This window comes from Triturus cristatus, chromosome 10 (assembly GCF_964204655.1).
Source record: "Triturus cristatus chromosome 10, aTriCri1.1, whole genome shotgun sequence".
Classification (NCBI taxonomy): Eukaryota; Metazoa; Chordata; class Amphibia; order Caudata; family Salamandridae; genus Triturus; species Triturus cristatus.
This window is the reverse complement of record NC_140593.1, coordinates 1,246,572,711-1,246,596,243: the sequence shown is the minus strand read 5'-3', so window position 1 is coordinate 1,246,596,243 and position 23,533 is coordinate 1,246,572,711. Positions and strand designations below refer to the sequence as shown.

Here is a 23,533-nt window from a genome sequence, read left to right as displayed (position 1 = left end):
TGATGACAGTGATGGTCCAGTTCTCTAGGTTTTGCAGCGTGAATCTTTCTGGATTCACTATGCTGTGCATTATTCCGCGATCTTGTGGTTGGGTCCGGATTCGTAGTCTTTTATTTATTTTTTTTTTTTTTATTTTTTTTTTTTTTTTGTAGCCCAGGTGGGCGGCGACGACCACCATTTGGTGCACCTTCCGTGACGTCGTCGTGCTTCCTGCGGAAGTCCCACCTTTGGGGCGCCATCTTCAGATTCTTTTTCCCGCCGTTGGGTCTGGATCGTCATCGAGAAGCTCCAGAGTTACAACCGAAGGAAGAAGAAAGAAAAGCGAGTTTCGCCGACAAATACTACGGAGATATCACAGGAAAGGAAGATATTTCATCAGGAGCGCGAAGAAAGGAGGTTCAGCGCCCTTTTCTTCGACGACCTTGGAGAATGCGCACTCAGAGGCCCTGAGCGCAATGGACAAGACGCCATTCAAGTTCTGCCCAAACTGCCACCACAAGTTCGCGCAGAAGGACCAGCATCCAGTCTACAACCTCTGCCTGCCAGTCGAACACCAGAGTAAGGACTGCAACGCCTGCTCAGCCTTCGCGCCGAAGACGCTCCGGGTGAGGGAGCGGCAGAGAAGAGCCAACGCCAGCATGGATGGCAAGGGTAAGGCCCCGTCTCTCTACGATCTGGGCCTCTCCACGGACGATGAGGACAACATCGCCGAGACAGCCGAAAACTTCACGGTCGTAGAGACCGACAAGAAAAAAGAAGACTAGGTAAGAGAATCGTCGAGCGCAAAACAGAAAATACCTCAAACACGAGGGTGACTCGAAAAAATCAGAGTCAAAGTCCACGAAGGGACACCCGGCGCCGAAAACTTCGACGACCAAAGGGGGAACCATGGACAAGAGGCCGAGCGGATCCTTCGAAAAGGACTCCCTGGTGCCGAAAGACGCCGAAAAGCAAGGGTCGTCGAGGACAACCCAGGAATCGGGGCGATCGACGCAGAAAGAACGGTCGACGTCGACGCAAGTTTCGGCGAAAAGACCCGCGGTCGACGCCGAAAGCATCTCCGAGATGGAGAAAAAGAAGAGGCGGCTCGAGGCCGAAATGGAGAACATCCTTCAAAGGAAGAAGGAGTTCGACGCCAAGATGAAGGAATTCAAGATTCCAACGGTTTCATCGACGGACGTCGTCGAGCTCGAGGACGAATTCGACACCGAGGGCCTGACGAGGGATCTCGAAGAGGAAGACGAAACCTATTATGACGAGGAAGCCGAGGAAGAAGACCAACAGTCGGTCTACGGCTCGGCACCATCTACCAGCCACGAGATCGAATGGCAGGATCTCGACACCGAAAACCCGGAGGAGCCCGTGGACACGTACCCTTCGAGGCCTTCGCCACCCGACGACATCTGGGTGTACAATATGGTGGTCAGGAGCGCAGCGACAGCCTTCGGCGTCAAACTCGACGAAGAGAAGCCGAAAGCCGATTTTCTCCTCGAGACCCTGCTCCCCATCCAGACGAGGAGCCAGTTCCTCCCCATGCTACAAAGTGTGATGAATCAGGGGAGAGAAGCCTTCAAGGAACCAGCGACCTGCCGGTCGATCACGCCCAGGACTGAGAAGAAGTATAAGCACTCTTCCCTGGACCCCCCTTACATCAAAGGTAGCGTGACCGCCGACTCCATCATAGCTTCCACGGCCAGGAGAAGGGCCAACGTACCAGCAACCTCGGGCCCACCACCTGATAAAGAGAGCAGGAGGATAGACCTCACAGGAAGAAAGGTCGAGAGGAACGCTGCTATGCACTGGCGCATGGCGAATTCCAGTGCTCTCCTCAATAGACACCAGTACCAGCACTGGGACGAGATGGGGGAGCTAGTAAAGCACCTCCCCGAAGAATACCGCCAGAGAGCCTCACACCTAGTAGATGAAGGCAAAAACCTCGCCAACTCCTGCATAAAGACGGCGTTGGACGGGGCAGAGACTTCAGCAAGACTCATGGCCATAGGGGTCACCGAGAGAAGGCATGCATGGTTAAGAATCTCGGGATTCAAACCGGAGGTGCAGAACAACATCCTTAGCACCCCCTTCAACGGAGAGACACTGTTCGGAGCAACAGTTGACGAGAAGCTCACCCAGCTGAAAAAAGAAAACGAAACGGCGAACTCCATGGGGGCCCTACAGCTGAGGGGAATGAGGCGAAGCAATCCCTCAAGGAGACCCTACGGTAGGGGAGGAAACCAGCAGGGGCCGTCGCACCAGACGTTCCAGCAGGGTCAGCAGGGTGAAAGTCACAGACAGGGTCAACAGAAGCAAAACTGGCAGTACCAACCTCGGGGCCAGTCCTTTCGCGGGAGAGGGAACGGACGTGGCCAGAGAAGGAGAGGGGGGGACCAGCCCTCATCAAAGTGACTCAGCACGCAGGAGGACGCCTACCCTCGACATGCCCCCAGGGGTGAGGCGCGAAACAGTAACATCGAGGGGGAGAGAAGGATCAAAAGCCTACGAGCATACAACACCAGTAGGCGGAAGGCTGAGGTTCTACCTTCACGAGTGGCGGCGTATAACCACAGACAAGTGGATACTGAACATCATGCAGTACGGATACTGCGTAGATTTGGAGAAAAAAGCGCCAAAAAGGAAGCCAAAGGGAAGGCAAAGATCGGCTCAAGAACTGACCCTACTCAGAGAAGAAACACGGAAACTTCTAGAAAAGAGAGCCATAGAGGCAGTGCCGTTCAGGGAACGCAACAAGGGGGTCTACTCAAACTACTTCGTGGTCCCGAAGGTAGACGGGAACCTCAGACCCATCCTGGACCTGCGATACCTAAACAAGTTCATCAGAACACAAAGGTTCAAGATGACTTCGCTGCAGGAGGTACTGCCCCAAATAAGACACGGAGACTTCATGGTCACCGTGGACCTCAGGGATGCCTACCTGCACATCCCAATAAACAGAAGACACAAGGGACTTCTAAGGTTCAACATCGACCAGGAACACTACCAGTTCACAACCCTGGCCTTCGGATTAAAATCGGCGCCAAGGGTTTTTACAAAATGCCTGTCGGCGGTCGCGGCCCACCTACGAAGGCAGGGGATACACGTCTACCCCTACTTAGACGACTGGCTGGTCAAGGCAAACTCACGCGAGAAGTGCGAGAGGCACGCAAAACGCGTAACAGACACTCTCATGAACCTGGGGTTCTCGATTCACTGGGGGAAGTCGTCGCTGGAACCGGAGCAGGTGAAGATTTTCCTGGGGGCAAAAATCAACTCCCTGAACAGCACAGTGGTGCCCAGCGACAGGAGAACAGATGCCCTACTGAAGGAGACGCGGCTCTACCAGAAGGGGCGAGCTCTGACAGTGAGGTCAGTGAGCAAGATGATGGGGATGATGGCGTCGTGTATCCAGCTGGTGCCGAATGTACGCCTGCACATGAGACCATTCCAGGAATGGCTACAACAGCAATGGTCACAAGCAAACGGAAGTTGGGAGGATCTAGTGGTTGTTACGCACGCAGTGCAGGAGGAGATAACTTGGTGGAACAGAGACAACATGACAGCAGGGAGAAGCCTGACACCACCAAACCCAACAATGACCATTACCACGGACGCATCGCAAAAGGGATGGGGAGCGCACATGGACAACCTCAGAGTGAGGGGTCTGTGGGCTCCAGCAGATGCGGTTCGCCATATCAATTACCTCGAGTTGAAGACAATCCTGCTAGCCCTGAAGGCATTCCAGAGGCACCTGTACAACCAGAGGGTGTTGGTTCAAACAGACAACACCACGGCAATGTTCTTCATCAACAAGCTGGGGGGGACACAGTCGTTCCCTCTCTCCTCTCTGGCTCAGGAGATTTGGAGATGGGCCATACCTCTCAGGATAGATCTACTGGCAATTCACCTACCGGGGAAGGACAATGTGGAGGCAGACTGGCTAAGCAGGCAGACCTCGGCATCGCACGAGTGGGAGCTCAATGGCCAGGAAACGGAGAAGCTTTTCCGGAGATGGGGAACTCCCACAATAGACCTATTTGCAACACGCCAAAATGCAAAATGCCAAAGCTTCGCGTCCAGGCAACCAGATCAGCAATCCCAGGGAAATGCCCTATGGATAAGCTGGTCGAGGACATTTGCCTACGCCTTTCCACCGATACCCCTGTTGCACAGAGTGCTTGACAAGTGCAGAACCAGCAACATGACTCTGATCCTAGTGGCTCCGCAGTGGGCAAGGCAGACATGGTTCTCACAAATTCAAGAAATGGCACAAGGCAATCCGTACAGGTTCGAGAGGAGAAAAGACCTGCTCTCAATGCAAAACGGAGAGGTCCTGCATCCAGAGCCAGAGACCCTCAACCTGGCGGCATGGCTCCTGAAGACCTAGAGTTCGCACACCTAAGATTGCCTCAGAGCACTATGCGAGTGCTACGGGAGGCAAGGAAGCCAACTACACGAAAATGCTACAGCGCAAAATGGAAGAGATTCACTGTGTGGTGCAGAAAGAAGGGCCTGCAAAACAGAATGACAAGAGACTCAACAGTGCTGAGGTACCTCACACACCTTCTAAAGAGTAACCTCTGCTCGAGCTCCCTAAGGGTACACCTAGCGGCGATCGTTGCCTACACCAGAGGTGAAAAGGGTGGTAGTTTCTTCACTTCGCAGGTGGTGAAGAGATTCATGGAGGGAGCCAAAAGAATGGCCCCTCCGAAAAGGTTGCCGCCGCCGGCATGGAATCTAAACGTGGTTCTGACGGAGCTCATGAAGGCACCGTTTGAACCCATTCACAAGGCCACACTACAAATGTTAACGATGAAAACGGCCTTTCTAGTGGCCATAACCTCACTACGCAGGGTGAGCGAGCTGCAAGCACTAACGCTACAGGAACCCTACATTCAGATTCACAAGGACAGGGTAGTCCTGAGGACAGACCCACACTTCATGCCCAAGGTGGTGTCGGCGTTCCACATGAATCAGAGTATTCAGATACCAAGTTTCTTCCAAAACCCGACTTCAAATGCAGAAAAGGCCCTGCACACCCTCGATGCCAGAAGAGCGGTGATGCACTAAATTGAGAGAACCAAGGAACTCAGAAAGTCGAAGCAGCTGTTTGTGTCCTTTGCTACTAGCTTCATGGGTAGACCAGTGACTAAGGGCACCATCGCTAGATGGATTGCCCTCACTATTCAATTCTGCCACAAACAGGCTGGACAGGAGCTAGCGGAGGGGCCCCAGGCTCACTCCACAAGGAAGAAGGGGGCCACTGTTGCCTTCCTGGAGAACACGCCCATCCAGGACATTTGTCTCGCGGCAACTTGGGCATCTGTGCACACGTTCACGAAACACTACTGCGTGGACATTCAGATGAATAAGGAAGCACAGGTTGGACAGAAGGTGCTTCAACACATTTTCAACGACCAACGCTCATCTTCCACCCAGCCGCCACAAAATTAGGAAAACCGCTACAAAGTCTATGCACAGCATAGTGAATCCAGAAAGATTCACGCTGCAAAACTAATAGTTTCTTACCTGCCGGTGTAGTTTTGCAGCTTGAAGATCTTTCTGGATTCACTAGCGAACCCACCCACCTCCGCCAGGAAGGTGAGGCTGGAGGAAGAGGGGGTGAAATGGAAAAGATCAAAGAAATGAAAACGTACAGAAAAATGGACAAGAAGGATTAATCAATCGCCTAGGGTTAAAAAAAAAGAAAAGAAAAGGAAAAAAGAACCCGAAGATGGCGCCCCAAAGGTGGGACTTCCGCAGGAAGCACGACGACGTCACGGAAGGTGCACCAAATGGTGGTCGTCGCCGCCCACCTGGGCTACAAAAAAAAAAGAAAAGACTACGAATCCGGACCCAACCACAAGATCGCGGAATAATGCACAGCATAGTGAATCCAGAAAGATCTTCAAGCTGCAAAACTACACCGACAGGTAAGAAACTATTCGTTACTGTTGCAGGGGGAAGCATGAGTGCTAATTGATGACACCTTTTTGTTCCTTTTTTGGGTTACTCTTGCCGGTGGAGTCACGGGGGTGCTTTTGTGAGCCCTGTTGCTTTTTTTTTCTGCAAGTTGCTCCATGTCCACAAGTCCTGAAATTGTGGTATCACTATCCAATTATGGCTGCAGCAATTCTTTCTTTAAGAACTATTTCTTGTGAGTTGTTTCTTGTGACCTACGGCTATGTGGTGGCTCCGCTGTCTGACACAAATGCTATAAATAAATTAATTATTTTTGATAACTGACCACCTGAGGACCAGTTTTCTGAAATCTGTCTCAACTTCGTTGAGAATGAACAGTCTAGCGATGCTGTCAAGGATCAGATCATTGCTGTGTCCACTCCAGACCAGGACTAACCATTGCTGGAGCGGTCCCTGGGCCAGTCCCAGGTCTTTCTCATAGCCGTTCCCATGCAGGTCAGGACTGTCCCTTGCTGGGGCCTGGTCTGCTGCAAATCAAGACCAGGCCTTGCTGCTGGCTGTTTCTGCACCAGACCAGGACCAGTCCTTGCTGCTGGCTGTATCTGAAAGAAACACGTTAGTTAGATTCCTCACCTTAGAATATCCCCAGGCGTCAGACTGGATCCGGAAGATTTTTCGTCAGCAATACCCCTTGCGCGTCGCTAGGCGTCGTCTGCGGCTCCGCGTCCGTCGTCGGCGTCGTGCGCCGGGATGACGTCGTCGGAGTACTTAGACGCCGCCCTCGCGCGCTGACGTCAGTTCTTCTTTTTTCCGCGCCAGTAAGCGCAGATCCGGGAGAGCTACCCCTTTTAGTCTTTTTTGACTAAATCTTTTTTGATCATTTTTGATCCTTGTCTGTCGACATCTGGTGCCGGTAGGATGCCTGGGTTCAAGGCTTGCGAGGATTGCCATCGACTGATGTCGGTGACCGATCACCACCGCCGGTGCCTTTACTGTTTAGGCCCCGACCACGACGCGGAGTCGTGCTCCGATTGCCAGGCCCTGACTTCGAAGGCTAGGCGGGAGCGGTCCCGCAAGCTTCTCGAGCTTCGCCACTCGGCTCCGCGTCGTGCGCGATCCCGGTCCAGGAGGAGGTCCAAGGATCGCTCGCGGAGCCCTAGCCGACGCCACCACCGATCGTCCGGCTCCAAGTCGTCGGGTAAGTCCAAACATTCTAAGAAGTCCAAGAGGCGACATCGCTCTTCGGACTCCCCTCGCCGGTCGCGCGACTCGGCCGAGGGTCAGGGTGGTTCCCTGGGACTAACGCGACGTCGGCGGAGATCAGTGCCTACCTCTCGGCCATGAGGAGACTGGCCCCACCGTCGACGCCCGCTGGCGCGCCTTCGGGCCCCGCGGGCTCGACTGGGCGACCTTGCCTGCCGGCGGCTCCGGCCCCGGCGCCGTCGAGGACTCCGGTCTCGACGCCGCAGGTCCCCGCGGGGCCCATGCCTGGGCCCCCGTCGACGCCGGTTAACCTAATAACTCCTCCACCGGCGCCGGCGAAAGAACCGCCGACGCCTTCGCCGCCGACGCCTTCGGCGCCGACTCCGGACGGCGTCCAACCCCAGTTTAGCCCTATTCCGGACCCGACGCCGCAACGGCGTCAACCGACGCCGCGGCCGGCGCCGCTTGAGACCTATCATCTCTACAGTCCGGCTCCGATCATTCCTCCTGTCTATCAGGAATCGGAAGACGGGGGCGACTGGGAGGGGTTCGAGGACCCTATGGCTGTTCAGTCACAGCTTTCACAGGACTGGGCAGATGAACTGGGGGAGGCCAGTGGGCTGGACACCTCGCCGGACACTGGATTCACTTCTCCTCCGACTGTGGCTTCGGAGGAGGGTGCAGCATTTTCTGTGGTGCTGCGCAAGGCGGCCGCAGCCCTTGGGCTCGAGCTGCCTGCCGTGGCTGTGAGGACTAACATCCTCACTGAGGTGCTTCAATCCGCAGCAAGCTCCACTGAGCCTCTGCTGCCGTTCAATGAGGCCCTCACTGACGTTCTGCAGGGCACCTGGTCCAAGCCCTCCACAGTTCCCCCTGTGGATAGGAACGTCGCCAGGCGCCACCGCCCTGCTCCGGGCGACCCCAGTTTCCTGTCCCAACACCCCACCCCCGAGAGCCTGGTTATCCAGGCCTCTACCTCCCAATCCTCCTTCCCGTCCGCTCCTCCGGACCGGGATTCCAAGAGACTCGAGCAGTTTGGCAAGAAACTGTTCTCGTCCCTTAGTTTGGGCCTGCGGTCTTTGAACACCGCCTGTCTCTTGGACCGTTATTCCCATTCTCTGTGGGATACGGTGAAGGACGTGCTGCCCCTGTGTCCGGAGGAGGCCCGGACACGCCTTACCCAGGCTTTGGCCGATGGGAGGGATGCAGCACGGCACGCCATACGCTGTGGGCTTGACACCACGGACTCGCTGGGTAGGGCGATTTCCACCACGGTGGCGCTCCGCCGCCACGCCTGGATGCGGTCCACGTCATTTTCCGGGGATGTCCAGACCACCCTCATGGACATGCCCTTTGATGGCACTCGCCTGTTTGGTGAGAAGGCGGACAGTGCGCTGAACCGCTTCAAGGACTCCCGGGCTACGGCCAAGTCCTTGGGCCTCTCGGCTCCGCGGGCGCACACCTCCGCTTTTCGCCCCTTTCGTGGCCAAGGAAGGGGCGCCTCCTCGCGTCCGCAAAGCCACCAGCCGCAGAACCAACCTGCGCGCGGTCGCGGACGTGGTTTCCGCCGTGGCGGAAATGGAGGACGACGTGGTCAGCCCACCTCCACCCCGGCAGCATCCGCCTCAAAGCCCTCCTAGTCTGAGCTTTCAGGCCCATTCCACGCCAGTGGGCGGCAGAGTTCGCCATCACCTGTTCCACTGGCGGTCCATAACATCGGACAGGTGGGTGCTGCAAATCGTCCGAAGGGGCTACTCCCTCCCCTTCGAGACGACCCCTCCAGCCATGCCACCGCAGCACCACCGTATCTCGGGGGATCATTTGAATCTTCTCCGCGAGGAAGTTTCGGCCCTCTTGGCCAAGGGGGCCATCGAGCGCGTTCCGAGTCCAGAAGTAGGTCGTGGTTGTTATTCCCACTACTTTCTGGTTCCCAAGAAGGGCAAAGGGGGCCTACGCCCTATCTTGGACCTCCGGAACGTCAATGCCTTCCTCCGAAAGGAAAGGTTCAAGATGCTAACGTTGGCTCAGGTTCTAGCTGCCCTAGACCCTGGAGACTGGATGGTAGCGTTGGACTTGCAGGATGCATATTTCCATATCCCTGTCCTGCCGGCCCACCGGCGTTACCTGCGGTTCACGGTGGGCCCAGAGCACTTTCAGTTTACCGTGCTCCCCTTCGGCCTCACCAGTGCCCCTCGGGTGTTCACGAAAGTGATGGCGGTGGTCGCAGCTCATCTGCGCAGATCAGGGGTTCCAGTCTTCCCCTATCTCGACGACTGGTTGTTGAAGGCGGGCTCGCCCCAGGCAGTCGTCTCCCACCTCCAGACTACGGCGGATCTCCTGCATTTGCTGGGGTTTTCCATCAACGTGCCGAAGTCACACCTGAGTCCCTCTCAGAAGCTCCTCTTCATCGGAGCGGTTCTCGATTCGGCGCAGTTCCGGGTCCATCCACCGGAACAGCGGGTCCGGGATATACAGGCCCTGATTCCCATCTTTCGGCCTCTGTCCCGGGTTTCGGTCAGGCTAGTGTTGTGGCTTCTGGGGCTGATGGCCTCCTGCATCCTACTAGTGCATCACGCCAGGCGGCGCATGCGGGCTCTGCAGTGGGACCTGAAGTTTCAGTGGGCCCAGCATCACTGCAACCTGTCCGACCATGTCTTGATCTCGGAGGGCACTGCACAACAGTTGCAGTGGTGGCTCACGGACCGCGAGTGGGTCAAGGGCAAAAGCCTCTCTCTTCCCCAACCGGAGCATGTCGTAGTGACGGATGCGTCCCTCCTGGGATGGGGTGGCCATATGGGAGAGGCGGAGATCAGAGGCCTCTGGTCTCCGGCGGAGTCTCGTCTCCACATCAACCTGTTGGAGTTGAGAGCGATCCGGCTTGCACTGAAAGCCTTCCTTCCCTCTGTCAGGGGAAGTGTCGTGCAGGTGTTCACGGACAACACCACCGCCATGTGGTATTGCAACAAACAGGGCGGGGTGGGGTCGTGGACCCTTTGTCAGGAGGCTCTGCGCCTCTGGACATGGCTGGAACACCAGGGCGTCACCCTAGTGGTTCAACATCTGGCGGGCTCTCTGAACGCCAGAGCAGACGAACTCAGCCGCCGGTACATGATGGATCACGAATGGCGTCTGAACTCCGAAGTGGCGCAAGGTCTCTTTCAGCAGTGGGGAGAGCCTTGGTTAGATCTATTCGCCACCGAAGAGAACGCGCAATGTCAGCAGTTCTGCGCGTTGGAATTTCCAAGGCGGCACTCGCTCGGCGACGCTTTTCGTCACGAGTGGAGTTGCGGTCTGTTGTACGCCTTTCCGCCTATACCACTTCTGCCCAGAGTGCTGAAGAAGATCAGGCACGACCGGGCCCAAGTCATCTTGGTGGCTCCGGATTGGGCACGAAGATACTGGTATCCCGAGCTACTCAGTATGTTGACCGATCCTCCGATACGTCTGCCCCTTCGGGAGGATCTTCTGTCGCAGCAGCAGGGGACGGTCCTCCACCCGAACCTGTCCAGCCTCCACCTCCATGCGTGGAGATTGAGCGGCGGCAGTTGATGCCATTTGACTTGCCTCCTGAAGTCTGTGATATCATTCTGGCAGCCAGGCGTCCCTCCACAAAGTCGGTATACGCCTGCCGGTGGAACAAATTTGTGGCATGGTGCACAGCAAAGGCTGTGGATCCCCTTTCCGCCCCTCTTTCTGAGGTTCTCCTCTTCCTTCTTTCTCTGGCCCGGCAGGGCTCTGCCCTGGGCACCCTGAAAGGTTATCTTGCTGCCATCTCCGCCTGCTTGCGGCTTCCTGATCAGCCTTCTCTTTTCAAGTCCCCTGTGGTTACACGCTTTCTCAAAGGCATTACACACACGTTCCCTCCGGTCCCTTTTGTAATGCCTCAGTGGGACTTGAATCTGGTCTTGACATTCTTGATGTGCGCTCCCTTCGAGCCTCTTCACAATTGTCCTCTTCGTCTTCTGACTCTTAAGACTGCTTTTCTGGTAGCCATCACCTCGGCTAGACGGGTGAGTGAGCTCCAGGCTTTATCTTCAAAGCCTCCTTTTCTGTCTGTTCATCCGGACAAGGTTGTCCTTCGGCCTCGTCCCTCCTTTCTTCCTAAAGTGGTGACTCCATTTCACCTTGGGCAGTCTGTCACCTTGCCCACCTTCTTTCCGCCTCCGCATCCTTCCAAAGAGGAAGAGAGGCTCCACCGTCTGGACCCAAAACGTGCGCTCTCCTTTTATCTAGACCGCACAAAACAGTTCCGGGTGGACGACCAGCTTTTTGTTGGGTACGTGGGCGCTAAGAAGGGGAAAGCTGTGCACAAACGGACCATCTCTCGGTGGGTCGTTTTGTGTATAAAAATTTGCTATTCCTTGGCTAAAAAGGACCCTCCTGCTGGGCTGCGCGCCCCTTCTACTCGGGCCACGGCGGCTACTACTGCCTTGGGACGGGGAGTCCCTTTGCAGGACATCTGTCAGGCGGCGACGTGGGCTTCGCTACACACGTTTGCCAGGCATTATTGCCTTGACAGCCAAGTCCGGAGGGATGGCTTCTTTGGCCGTTCTGTCCTCCAGGACTTTCTGGTGTGATCTTGGTTCGCAGACCCACCACCGGGGATGGTATTGCTTGGGTATCTATTCTAAGGTGAGGAATCTAACGTGTTTCTTTCAGATGAACAAGTTAGTTACCTTCGGTAACGATGTATCTGTAAGAAACATTAGTTAGTTAGATTCCTCACCGACCCACCCATCCTCCCCGTTCTGCGAACTGACATCTAGGGTTAAGGTTGTCCTTTCAGGCCCCTAGATTTTATTTTTGGCACCAGTGTCGGTCTTTGCATGGCTCTGCGTTCCTGGCGCGGAAGGCTATGTACAAGAACTGACGTCAGCGCGCGAGGGCGGCGTCTAAGTACTCCGACGACGTCATCCCGGCGCACGACGCCGACGACGGACGCGGAGCCGCAGACGACGCCTAGCGACGCGCAAGGGGTATTGCTGACGAAAAATCTTCCGGATCCAGTCTGACGCCTGGGGATATTCTAAGGTGAGGAATCTAACTAACTAATGTTTCTTACAGATACATCGTTACCGAAGGTAAGTAACTTGTTCTTCTGCACCAGACCAGGACCAGTCCTTGCTGCTGGCTGTTTCTGCACCAGACCAGGACCATTCCTTGCTGCTGGCTGTTTCTGCACCAGACCAGGACCAGTCCTTGCTGCTGGCTGTTTCTGCATCAGACCAGGACCAGTCCTTGCTGCTGGCGGTTTCTGCACCAGATAAAGACCAGTCCTTGCTGCTGGCTGTTTCTGCACCAGACCAGGACCAGTCCTTGCTGCTGGCTGTTTCTGCACCAGACCAGGACCAGTCCTTGCTGCTGGCTGTTTCTGCACCAGACCAGGACCAGTCCTTGCTGCTGGCTGTTTCTGCACCAGACCAGGACTAGTCCTTGCTGCTGGCTGTTTCTGCACCAGACCAGGACCAGTCCTTGCTGCTGGCTGTTTCTGCACCAGACCAGGACCAGTCCTTGCTGATGGCTGTTTCTGCACCAGACCAGGACCAGTCCTTGTTTCTGGCTGTTTCTGCACCAGACCAGGACCAGGCCTTCTGCTGGCGGTTTCTGCACCAGACCAGGACCAGGTCTTGTTGGTTGTTCTTGCTCCAGACCAGGACCAGGCCTGCTGTCGGCTGTTTATGATGCAGGCCAGCGATTAAATATGAGAGGGCGTGAGGCTTCCAAACTGTGTTCCAGGACTGCCGGTGTAGTGAGCCGACAGTATCTTTGATCCCTGAGAGCTCGTGTTCCCTCACCACCTTTTAACATACTCAAAGGCTTACTTGGATGTAGTCTTGATCTGACATCCCCCAAAACTGTCCCCCGGGTGCTTGCTGCTATTCAGAGAGGCATCTTTTTAAAGTGCTTTTTGTCACCGACACTGTAACCTAGTTCCGAGTTCTTACTGCTCGAGCCTGAAGTCTACAGATCCCACTGTACGTTTTGGGTGCATCCACAACACAAATATCATCTGTAGGCTGTTCATTTAATAGTCTCCTGTAGTCTGGTACCCACAGCAGGCCATTCAGCACCTTTTATCAAGCACACATTCTCCACACTGGCTAACAACCAATTACAGTTGTAACTGGTCTCCACCCTGTGATTGCCTAGTGCACTAGAATCCACGATGTAGGAGAGTAGGGTCTGCTATCCTATGGTCACCCCAAATTTTTGCTTTTTGCTTCACTGGTTTTTGACATATTGAGGCTGTGGGCCTGCCAATCAGACCCCCAGCCTGCTGTTCTCTCTACTAAATTAAAACTATGCACCCTAGGTGCATAACCAATTGGAAGTGGATCACCCTGTCAGCCCCTGTACCAGTGTACACTAGGTACCCAGGGCATTGGTGTACCCAAGGCCTGCCAAGGGCTGCAGCATGTATTATGCCACCCCAGGCTTGGCCTAACGATTTGACACAACTGGCTGATCACTCAGCTGGGGTAAGTTGGTGTAATCACCTCTTACTTAGGTGTAGTATACCTATACCTAACCTTAAATGGGACACCTGGTAACCTATAAGTCACTCCTATGGCAGGCCTTAACAATCCTGAAGGCAGAGTGCTTGGTTCCATGTGAGATGGTGCTCTGGCATGAGCTGAGCCTGTCTGCAGTGGTCGGAACAACTTCCCTCTACTGTTTCCAGATATCGTCATACCATATACTCTTAAGTGCATTATGAACCTCGCGGTTAAATGCTATCTTTGGTTTGGCTTTATCAAAACATGTCGAGTAAGGTGTCATACGAATTGGAATACTAACCCCTCGCCAATTCTGGCGACGGGGTTAGCATTCCACCCTTCTAGAGGGACACGACATGTACAGTACCTGAAACCCGGGTAAAATCAGACATAGCCTCAGCTCCACAAAATGGATGCTGCCACCACAGACACAAGTCTGCCCTCCTGCTGCTGGGAGTCCTTCCAGCTTGGGAGGTGTGGACAAAGGGTTTCCTGCCAGGGGAGGTGCGAGCACCACCCCAGACAGGATTTTGTGTATTGGTCAGGTAGGGCTTGAAAGAAACCAGACATGCCTGTGGCTCACAAGGAGCCTCGGGGCATATGCCAGTTCAAACCGGTCCTGGGGCACACCAGTCCCGGGCCTGGGGCGAGCTGGACAAAGGATTGGGGGTGTAACCACCCCCCTTCCTGGTCCCACCCATAGGGAGGGACCTAGCAGGTAGTCCGGCCCCTAGAATCCGAATAAAGGTAGGAGCTGTGTCCTAAGACTTCAGACATCCTGGAATCAACTTGAAACTAAGAAGAAGACGGGAACTTCGACGCTCTGCCGCACAGAGGACTGAAGCCAATCTCCCCTGTGGTCAGGGAGTGACCACCTTGCTAACGCAAGCACCATCCAGCGAATCAACGTCTGCTTTGCCGCCGCCTCCCGCCGGAGCCCGAGCCCAGAGACTGACAAGACCTGGACCTCCAGACCTCTCACCGCCCGATCCACAGTCCCTGCAAAGAGGAGACCCGTGGAGGCACCGAGACACGTGGAGCCAGCCATCTTGGAACGACTACGACAAGCTGACAAGTGCAACAACCGAGGCTCCCTCCAAGTTGTGCTTTGGGTCCTGAGAAGCCCAACCCTCGAGCAGCATCTGCACCAAAGGTGAGCCCTCCAGCATCTCCACGATCTGCGTGGGGCCCTTCTGCATTTTGCCACTCGACGCGCCTAACCGGTTGCTGGCCCGCTGGCTAGTGGCCATCTTGGCGACGAAATCTACGACAAACACCGCTGGTCTGGTTGCTCCAGACTGGCCCTTGCTCCCCTCCAGAGGAGCCGTTCCTCTGACCTTGCTGGTCAGAACCATCAGCTTAAACTCCTTGACTACAACAATTGCTTTTGCCAAGGCTTGTTTGCTTCGATCAAGTCGCCGACACCGCCGACAGCGAGAGCCTGCGTGGGACAGCTCGTGACTCGACTCCTGGACGTCGTCGACCTTCAGGGACCACGTGGCTGCAGAGTCAAGCTACACCTTTCTTCCTGTTTGCACCCGACATCGCCTGGTACCCACCTGGTGCCACGCTGGTCACTGGCTAGTGACTGTGAACACTGTCCCCTCTGCTTACAGGTCTTCAACATCTCCGATCCACTCTTGGGTCCACTGCATCTCTCCCGGACCGACCGCCTGCAGCATCTTTGTCTTCAAGCTCAACGGAACAGATAGAAGAAACCCGACGCACTTTGAGGCCTATGCACCTGCTTCCTGTGGGTGAGGTAAAGCTGGTACTCCGGTGCCCAAGTGAAGTAATACATCTCTAGTGCCTGTGTTCCAAATCTTAAGTTCCTAGTTAACCCGGAAGATCTCCTTTGCAGTAACTTTGTACTTTTTACGCACCCATTGAAACCTATGGGAGCACGCGTGTGACTATTTGCTCTGCACACGCCACCCGTGGACCTCCTGGTCACTAACTGACGTTAGCTCCTTGTAGGCCCAGCGATTCTAGAGGCCCTAGGCCTTTTCCCTTTTCTGTTCGTGGTACTTATACCACTATTTTAGTATATGGTTCGAGTGGCCACCAGGGCCTATCCATATAAAGTGCAACTTCTGTGTATTCTGTGATAATCTTGTTTGACGATTTGTGCTCCTGTGCTCATAAAGAGACTAGGGGTTACTTTGATAAATAAATACATATATATTTTGAATATATATCTGTGTGGTGTCCTTTCATTGGTATAAAAGGGGGTTGCATTTGGTAAAACAGCTGGCTTAACACGCTTCACGAGTTTAGCCTCAAAGACTGCTTAGCCTACGCTACCACTAGGGCAGCTAGTCCGAAAAGGTTGACTTACAACCACACCATAAGGGTTGCTTGGCATGGTACAAGGTGATCACTTTAACTAGTGAGCATCATATACCAGGCCAACTTCTCACATTGGTGAGCAGCGGTTGGATTTGAGCTTGCTGTGTTTTACCATTGTAATCTCTTGGTTACCAATTGAAAGATCACATAGGTACCTGTAGGTACATATAAAACAAGATTAGATATACTTAAGTTCTACTGAACTTAGTTGTTGTAGAGCAAAGGGAGTAGCACACCCTGACTACAACTACTAGATAGGTTTAGTAGGTAAACCCAAGTGTAGGTAGATTGCAACACATCCACCCACACTTAAGAGCAATGGCCGGGGCAGAGGGGGCCACTGTACCCATCTCTGTCGAGAGTGACCCCCAGAGGGCACCAACCAGCTTTGCTACCCTTAATCAGAATGAGCTCAGGCATTTGGCAACTCTTAGAGGCCTTAAACAGCCCAAGAACCCAAACTCTGCTGAGCTCAGAGAGCTCTTACAGAATGATGAGAATCAGAGAGCACTCAAGAAAGCTTCCCAGTTAGCCCCCTTAGGGACAGGAACAGGAGGCCCCCCTTCTGAAGATGCCACTGAAGTACCCCTTCCCAATAGTCACCCCTTAGATGGGATGCCTACCACAGAGGATGAGAGTGAAAAGGATACTGACAGTAGTGAGGATGAAGGGAGAACTAGCCCAGTGCCAAGTGTTATACTTGGCCCAGCTAAACCAAGGCTATTGGGGACTGACAGTGGGTTCAACCCACTGGATCTCCCCAGTGGACTTAACACAGGGCTGGGAAGGCAAAGGAATCGCTCAGGTGACTCCAATGCTTCCCATGGCTCTAGAGGCTCTCAAGGTCACTCCAGGAGAAGGATGACCACCCCTCAGAGGAGGGAACATGAGGCCAGGATGCAAGAGGCCCAGCTGAGGATCAGGAAGCAGGAGCTAGAAGTAGCCCTGATGGAAGAGAAACTTAGCAAGGCTAGACAGCATAAAGAGAGTGGGTCTATACCCCCTGGTGGCAGCATTGTCCCTAAGGACAAAGATAGGGTTTTCGACAATAGAAACCTGTCTAAGGTTGTGCCCCCCTACAAAAGTGGGGATGACATCCACAAGTGGATAACTGCTCTTGAGAGAGCCTGCAAAGTACAGCAGGTTCCTGAAGATCAGTGGGCAGCAATCCTCTGGCTCTCCTTTGAGGGAAGAGGCAGAGACAGACTCCTCACTGTTAGAGAAGAGGATGTCAGAAACTACAGAGTCCTGAAGAGTGTTCTAGTTGATGGGTTAGGCTTAACCACTGAGCAGTACAGGTTAATGTTCAGAGACACCCAAAAGACACAGACTCAGGACTGGTCTGAATACATTGAATGTGCCACTAAGGCTTTGGAGGGTTGGTTGCTGGGAAGTAAGGTATCTGATTTTACAGGATTGTATAATTTGATGATGAGAGAACAGATTTTAAATAACTGTCAAAACCAGCAACTGCATCAACACTTGGTTGACTCTGATCTGACCTCTCCCCAAGAATTGGGAAAGAAGGCAGACAAATGGGTCAGAACCAGGGTTAAGCAAAAGAACCAGAACCAGGGCCAAGGGGGTGATCAGAAGAAAACAGACCAAAAGGGTGGAGATCAGAAATCTAAAGACCAGAAGTCTTCAACAGGGCCCCAAACTACTGCTAAGGAGGGTGGGTCCCAACAACAGTCCAAAAAGAAGAAAGAAGGTCAAAAGAAACCCTGGTGCAATCATTGCAAAAATACAACTCACTGGACTAGTGATTGCAAAAAGGGTGGAGCCCCCAACACTGTTGCCCCTAAGGCACCTGCTCCCAGTACTACTGTTAGCAGTGTTGGTCCCCAGACAAAGGGTGTAGTGGGAATCACTATGGGAACTGAAGGAGATTCTGACTTAGACAGAACCCTGACACAGGCAGTCTTGATCTGTGATGGGGACATTGATTTGTCCCTGACGGTGAGCCCCAGTAACCTGGGCAAGTACAGACAGACTCCTTTAATTAATGACAAAGTGACTCAAGCCTACAGGGACACATGTGCCAGTGTCACTATGGTGACACCAGGCTTTGTGGACCCTGGACAGTACATACCAGGTGAGAACTACCTGGTGACCAATGCCAGCAATGCCACTACTTCACACAGTGTGGCAGTTGTTAACTTCTCATGGGGAGGGGTAACTGGCCTCAAAAGGGTTGTGGTTAGTGCAGACCTCCCAGTAGAATGTTTGTTGGGCAATGACCTAGAGAGTTCTCTATGGTCAGAAGTGGAGTACAGGACTCATGCAGAGATGTTAGGTATATCATCACATGTCCTTGCTGTGACCAGGTCACAGGCCAAAAAGTGCCTCACTGAACCACAGGTCTTGGATCCTGGAACAATGGACCAAGCACCTACCAAGAAGAAGAACAGGAGGGTCAAGGCTGTGCCTTCCCCCCTGCCTCAGAGTGATGATCAGCCTTCCCAGGAAGCTGATCTAGAGGACCCTGAAGGAACTGTCCCTGAAGAGCTTGAACCTGACCAGGTTGAGTTTCTGGGGACAGGGGGACCTTCAAGGGCTGACTTGAGGCAGGCTCAGTTATCCTGTCCCTCTCTTGAACCCCTCAGACAGCTGGCTGCTGCTGAGGCTGCTGGGAATGCTCAAGGTACCCATAAAGTGTATTGGGATGAAGGGCTCCTTTATTCAGAGGCTAGAGACCCCAAGCCTGGTGCAACCAGGAGGTTGGTTATACCTCTGCAATTTAGGGGCTTCCTTCTTACCTTGGCCCATGATATTCCTTTAGCAGGACACTTAGGCCAGAACAAGACTTGGGACAGGCTTGTCCCTCACTTTCACTGGCCCCATATGAATGAAGATACAAAGGAGTTTTGTCGCTCCTGTGTTACCTGCCAAGCCAGTGGCAAATCAGGTGGCACAACAAAGGCCCCCCTGATACCACTACCTGTGGTGGGGGTTCCCTTTGAAAGAGTGGGAATAGACATAGTGGGTCCCATGGATCCTCCCACTGCATCTGGGCACAGATTTATACTGGTGGTAGTGGATCATGCCACCAGGTACCCAGAGGCAATTCCCCTTAGGACCACTACAGCTCCTGTTGTGGCCAGGGCCCTGCTGGGAGTATTCTCCAGAGTGGGGTTTCCTAAGGAGGTAGTATCTGACAGAGGTACCAACTTTATGTCTGGATACTTAACAGCTATGTGGAAGGAATGTGGTGTCAACTACAAGTTCACCACCCCTTATCACCCACAATGCAATGGGCTTGTTGAGAGATTCAACAAGACCCTAAAGGGTATGATCAAAGGATTACCTGAAAAGCTCAGGCGAAGATGGGACATCCTTCTACCCTGCCTTCTGTTTGCTTACAGAGAGGTCCCACAAAAAGGAGTTGGCTACAGCCCCTTTGAATTGTTGTTTGGGCACCCTGTGAGAGGCCCACTGTGTTTGGTGAAGGAAGGCTGGGAGTTACCTCTCAAAAAGCCTAAGCTAGACATAGTGGACTATGTACTTGGTCTCCGCTCCAGGATGGCTGAGTATATGGAGAAGGCATCCAAAAACCTTGAGGGAAGCCAGGCCTTACAGAAAGCTTGGCATGACCAAAAGGCTGTCTTGGTTGAGTTTCAGCCAGGACAGAAGGTATGGGTGTTGGAGCCAGTGGCCCCAGCAGCACTCCAAGACAAATGGTCTGGACCCCATACAATCCTGGAAAAGAAGGGAGAGGTCACCTACTTGGTGGACCTAGGAACTCCCAGGAGTCCCCACAGGGTACTCCATGTTAACAGGCTTAAAGCATATGTTGACAGGGCAGACATGGGCTTGCTCATGGCTACAGATGAGGGACAGGAGGAAGAGAGTGACCCTCTCCCAGACCTGTTGTCTCAGAACCCTGAAGATGGCTCAGTTGAAGGAGTGACCCTTGGAGGCAACCTCACTGCCCATCAGCAGACTGAATGTAGACAGGTTCTACAATCATTTTCACATATGTTTTCCTTGATACCTAGTCAAACTGACTGGTGTACCCATGTTGTGGACACTGGTGACAGTCTGCCTGTAAAGAACAAACTTTACAGACAACCTGACCACGTCAGGGACTGTATAGAGGCTGAGGTACATAAAATGCTGGAATTAGGTGTCATTGAACCCTCAGAGAGCCCCTGGGCTAGCCCAGTGGTTCTGGTCCCCAAACCTCACACCAAAGATGGCAAGAGAGAGATGAGGTTCTGTGTGGATTACAGAGGACTCAATGCTGTCACCAGGACAGATGCACACCCTATTCCAAGGGCAGATGAGCTCATAGACAAACTAGCTTCTGCAAAGTTTTTGAGCACATTTGACTTAACAGCTGGCTATTGGCAAATCAGATTAGCTGAGGAGTCTAAGGCCAAAACAGCATTCTCAACCCCAGGTGGGCATTATCAGTTTGTGGTGATGCCCTTTGGTCTGAAGAATGCACCTGCCACCTTCCAAAGGCTGGTGAACCAAGTCCTTACTGGGTTGGATGACTTTTGTGCAGCATATCTTGATGACATTGCTGTCTTTAGCTCCACCTGGGAGGATCACCTGATCCACCTGAAGAAGGCTCTTGAGGCCCTGCAGAGGGCAGGCCTCACTATCAAGGCTACTAAGTGCCAGATAGGGCAGAGTAAGGTTGTATATTTGGGCCACCTTGTAGGTGGAGGCCAAGTTCAACCACTGGAGAGTAAGATACAATCCATCAAGGACTGGTCCCCTCCAACCACCCAGACTCAAGTTCGAGCTTTCTTGGGCTTGACTGGGTACTACAGGAAGTTTGTTAAGAACTATGGGTCCATTGTGACTCCTCTTAATGATCTGACATCCAAGAAGATGCCCAAAAAGGTTCAGTGGACAGTAAGCTGTCAAAAGGCATTTGATGACCTGAAGGAGGCCATGTGCTCTGCACCTATCCTGAAAAGTCCTGACTACTCCAAAGAGTTTATTGTCCAAACAGATGCTTCTGAGTTGGGTGTGGGAGCTGTGCTGTCACAACTTAATGTAGATGGTCAAGACCAACCCATTGCTTTTATTAGCAGAAGGTTGACCCCCAGAGAGAAGAATTGGTCAGCTATTGAGAGGGAGGCCTTTGCTGTGGTGTGGGCCCTGAAGAAGCTGAGGCCATACTTGTTTGGCACTCACTTCAAGATTCAGACCGACCATAAGCCCCTCTTGTGGCTAAATCAGATGAAGGGTGAAAACCCCAAACTGCTTAGGTGGTCCATTTCCCTACAGGGGATGGACTTTACAGTGGAGCACCGGCCAGGTACTGACCATGGGAATGCAGATGGTCTCTCCAGGTACTTCCACTTAGGACATGAAGACGAGACTGGTCAAGGCTAGTTTAATGTCCCAGCGTTTGGGGGGGGGTTGTGTAGGAGAGTAGGGTCTGCTATCCTATGGTCACCCCAAATTTTTGCTTTTTGCTTCACTGGTTTTTGACATATTGAGGCTGTGGGCCTGCCAATCAGACCCCCGGCCTGCTGTTCTCTCTACTAAATTAAAACTATGCACCCTAGGTGCATAACCAATTGGAAGTGGATCACCCTGTCAGCCCCTGTACCAGTGTACACTAGGTACCCAGGGCATTGGTGTACCCAAGGCCTGCCAAGGGCTGCAGCATGTATTATGCCACCCCAGGCTTGGCCTAACGATTTGACACAACTGGCTGATCACTCAGCTGGGGTAAGTTGGTGTAATCACCTCTTACTTAGGTGTAGTATACCTATACCTAACCTTAAATGGGACACCTGGTAACCTATAAGTCACTCCTATGGCAGGCCTTAACAATCCTGAAGGCAGAGTGCTTGGTTCCATGTGAGATGGTGCTCTGGCATGAGCTGAGCCTGTCTGCAGTGGTCGGAACAACTTCCCTCTACTGTTTCCAGATATCGTCATACCATATACTCTTAAGTGCATTATGAACCTCGCGGTTAAATGCTATCTTTGGTTTGGCTTTATCAAAACATGTCGAGTAAGGTGTCATACGAATTGGAATACTAACCCCTCGCCAATTCTGGCGACGGGGTTAGCATTCCACCCTTCTAGAGGGACACGACATGTACAGTACCTGAAACCCGGGTAAAATCAGACATAGCCTCAGCTCCACAAAATGGATGCTGCCACCACAGACACAAGTCTGCCCTCCTGCTGCTGGGAGTCCTTCCAGCTTGGGAGGTGTGGACAAAGGGTTTCCTGCCAGGGGAGGTGCGAGCACCACCCCAGACAGGATTTTGTGTATTGGTCAGGTAGGGCTTGAAAGAAACCAGACATGCCTGTGGCTCACAAGGAGCCTCGGGGCATATGCCAGTTCAAACCGGTCCTGGGGCACACCAGTCCCGGGCCTGGGGCGAGCTGGACAAAGGATTGGGGGTGTAACCACCCCCCTTCCTGGTCCCACCCATAGGGAGGGACCTAGCAGGTAGTCCGGCCCCTAGAATCCGAATAAAGGTAGGAGCTGTGTCCTAAGACTTCAGACATCCTGGAATCAACTTGAAACTAAGAAGAAGACGGGAACTTCGACGCTCTGCCGCACAGAGGACTGAAGCCAATCTCCCCTGTGGTCAGGGAGTGACCACCTTGCTAACGCAAGCACCATCCAGCGAATCAACGTCTGCTTTGCCGCCGCCTCCCGCCGGAGCCCGAGCCCAGAGACTGACAAGACCTGGACCTCCAGACCTCTCACCGCCCGATCCACAGTCCCTGCAAAGAGGAGACCCGTGGAGGCACCGAGACACGTGGAGCCAGCCATCTTGGAACGACTACGACAAGCTGACAAGTGCAACAACCGAGGCTCCCTCCAAGTTGTGCTTTGGGTCCTGAGAAGCCCAACCCTCGAGCAGCATCTGCACCAAAGGTGAGCCCTCCAGCATCTCCACGATCTGCGTGGGGCCCTTCTGCATTTTGCCACTCGACGCGCCTAACCGGTTGCTGGCCCGCTGGCTAGTGGCCATCTTGGCGACGAAATCTACGACAAACACCGCTGGTCTGGTTGCTCCAGACTGGCCCTTGCTCCCCTCCAGAGGAGCCGTTCCTCTGACCTTGCTGGTCAGAACCATCAGCTTAAACTCCTTGCCTACAACAATTGCTTTTGCCAAGGCTTGTTTGCTTCGATCAAGTCGCCGACACCGCCGACAGCGAGAGCCTGCGTGGGACAGCTCGTGACTCGACTCCTGGACGTCGTCGACCTTCAGGGACCACGTGGCTGCAGAGTCAAGCTACACCTTTCTTCCTGTTTGCACCCGACATCGCCTGGTACCCACCTGGTGCCACGCTGGTCACTGGCTAGTGACTGTGAACACTGTCCCCTCTGCTTACAGGTCTTCAACATCTCCGATCCACTCTTGGGTCCACTGCATCTCTCCCGGACCGACCGCCTGCAGCATCTTTGTCTTCAAGCTCAACGGAACAGATAGAAGAAACCCGACGCACTTTGAGGCCTATGCACCTGCTTCCTGTGGGTGAGGTAAAGCTGGTACTCCGGTGCCCAAGTGAAGTAATACATCTCTAGTGCCTGTGTTCCAAATCTTAAGTTCCTAGTTAACCCGGAAGATCTCCTT

The 23,533-nt window shown here is 53.6% G+C and overlaps 1 protein-coding gene across 1 annotated transcript in view; it reads left to right on the top strand.

The window, feature by feature from the left end:
* SMC1A (structural maintenance of chromosomes 1A) overlaps positions 1-23,533 on the top strand; it is a 294,818-nt gene that overhangs the window by 216,033 nt on the left and 55,252 nt on the right. The gene's annotated exons all lie outside the window — the stretch shown is intronic.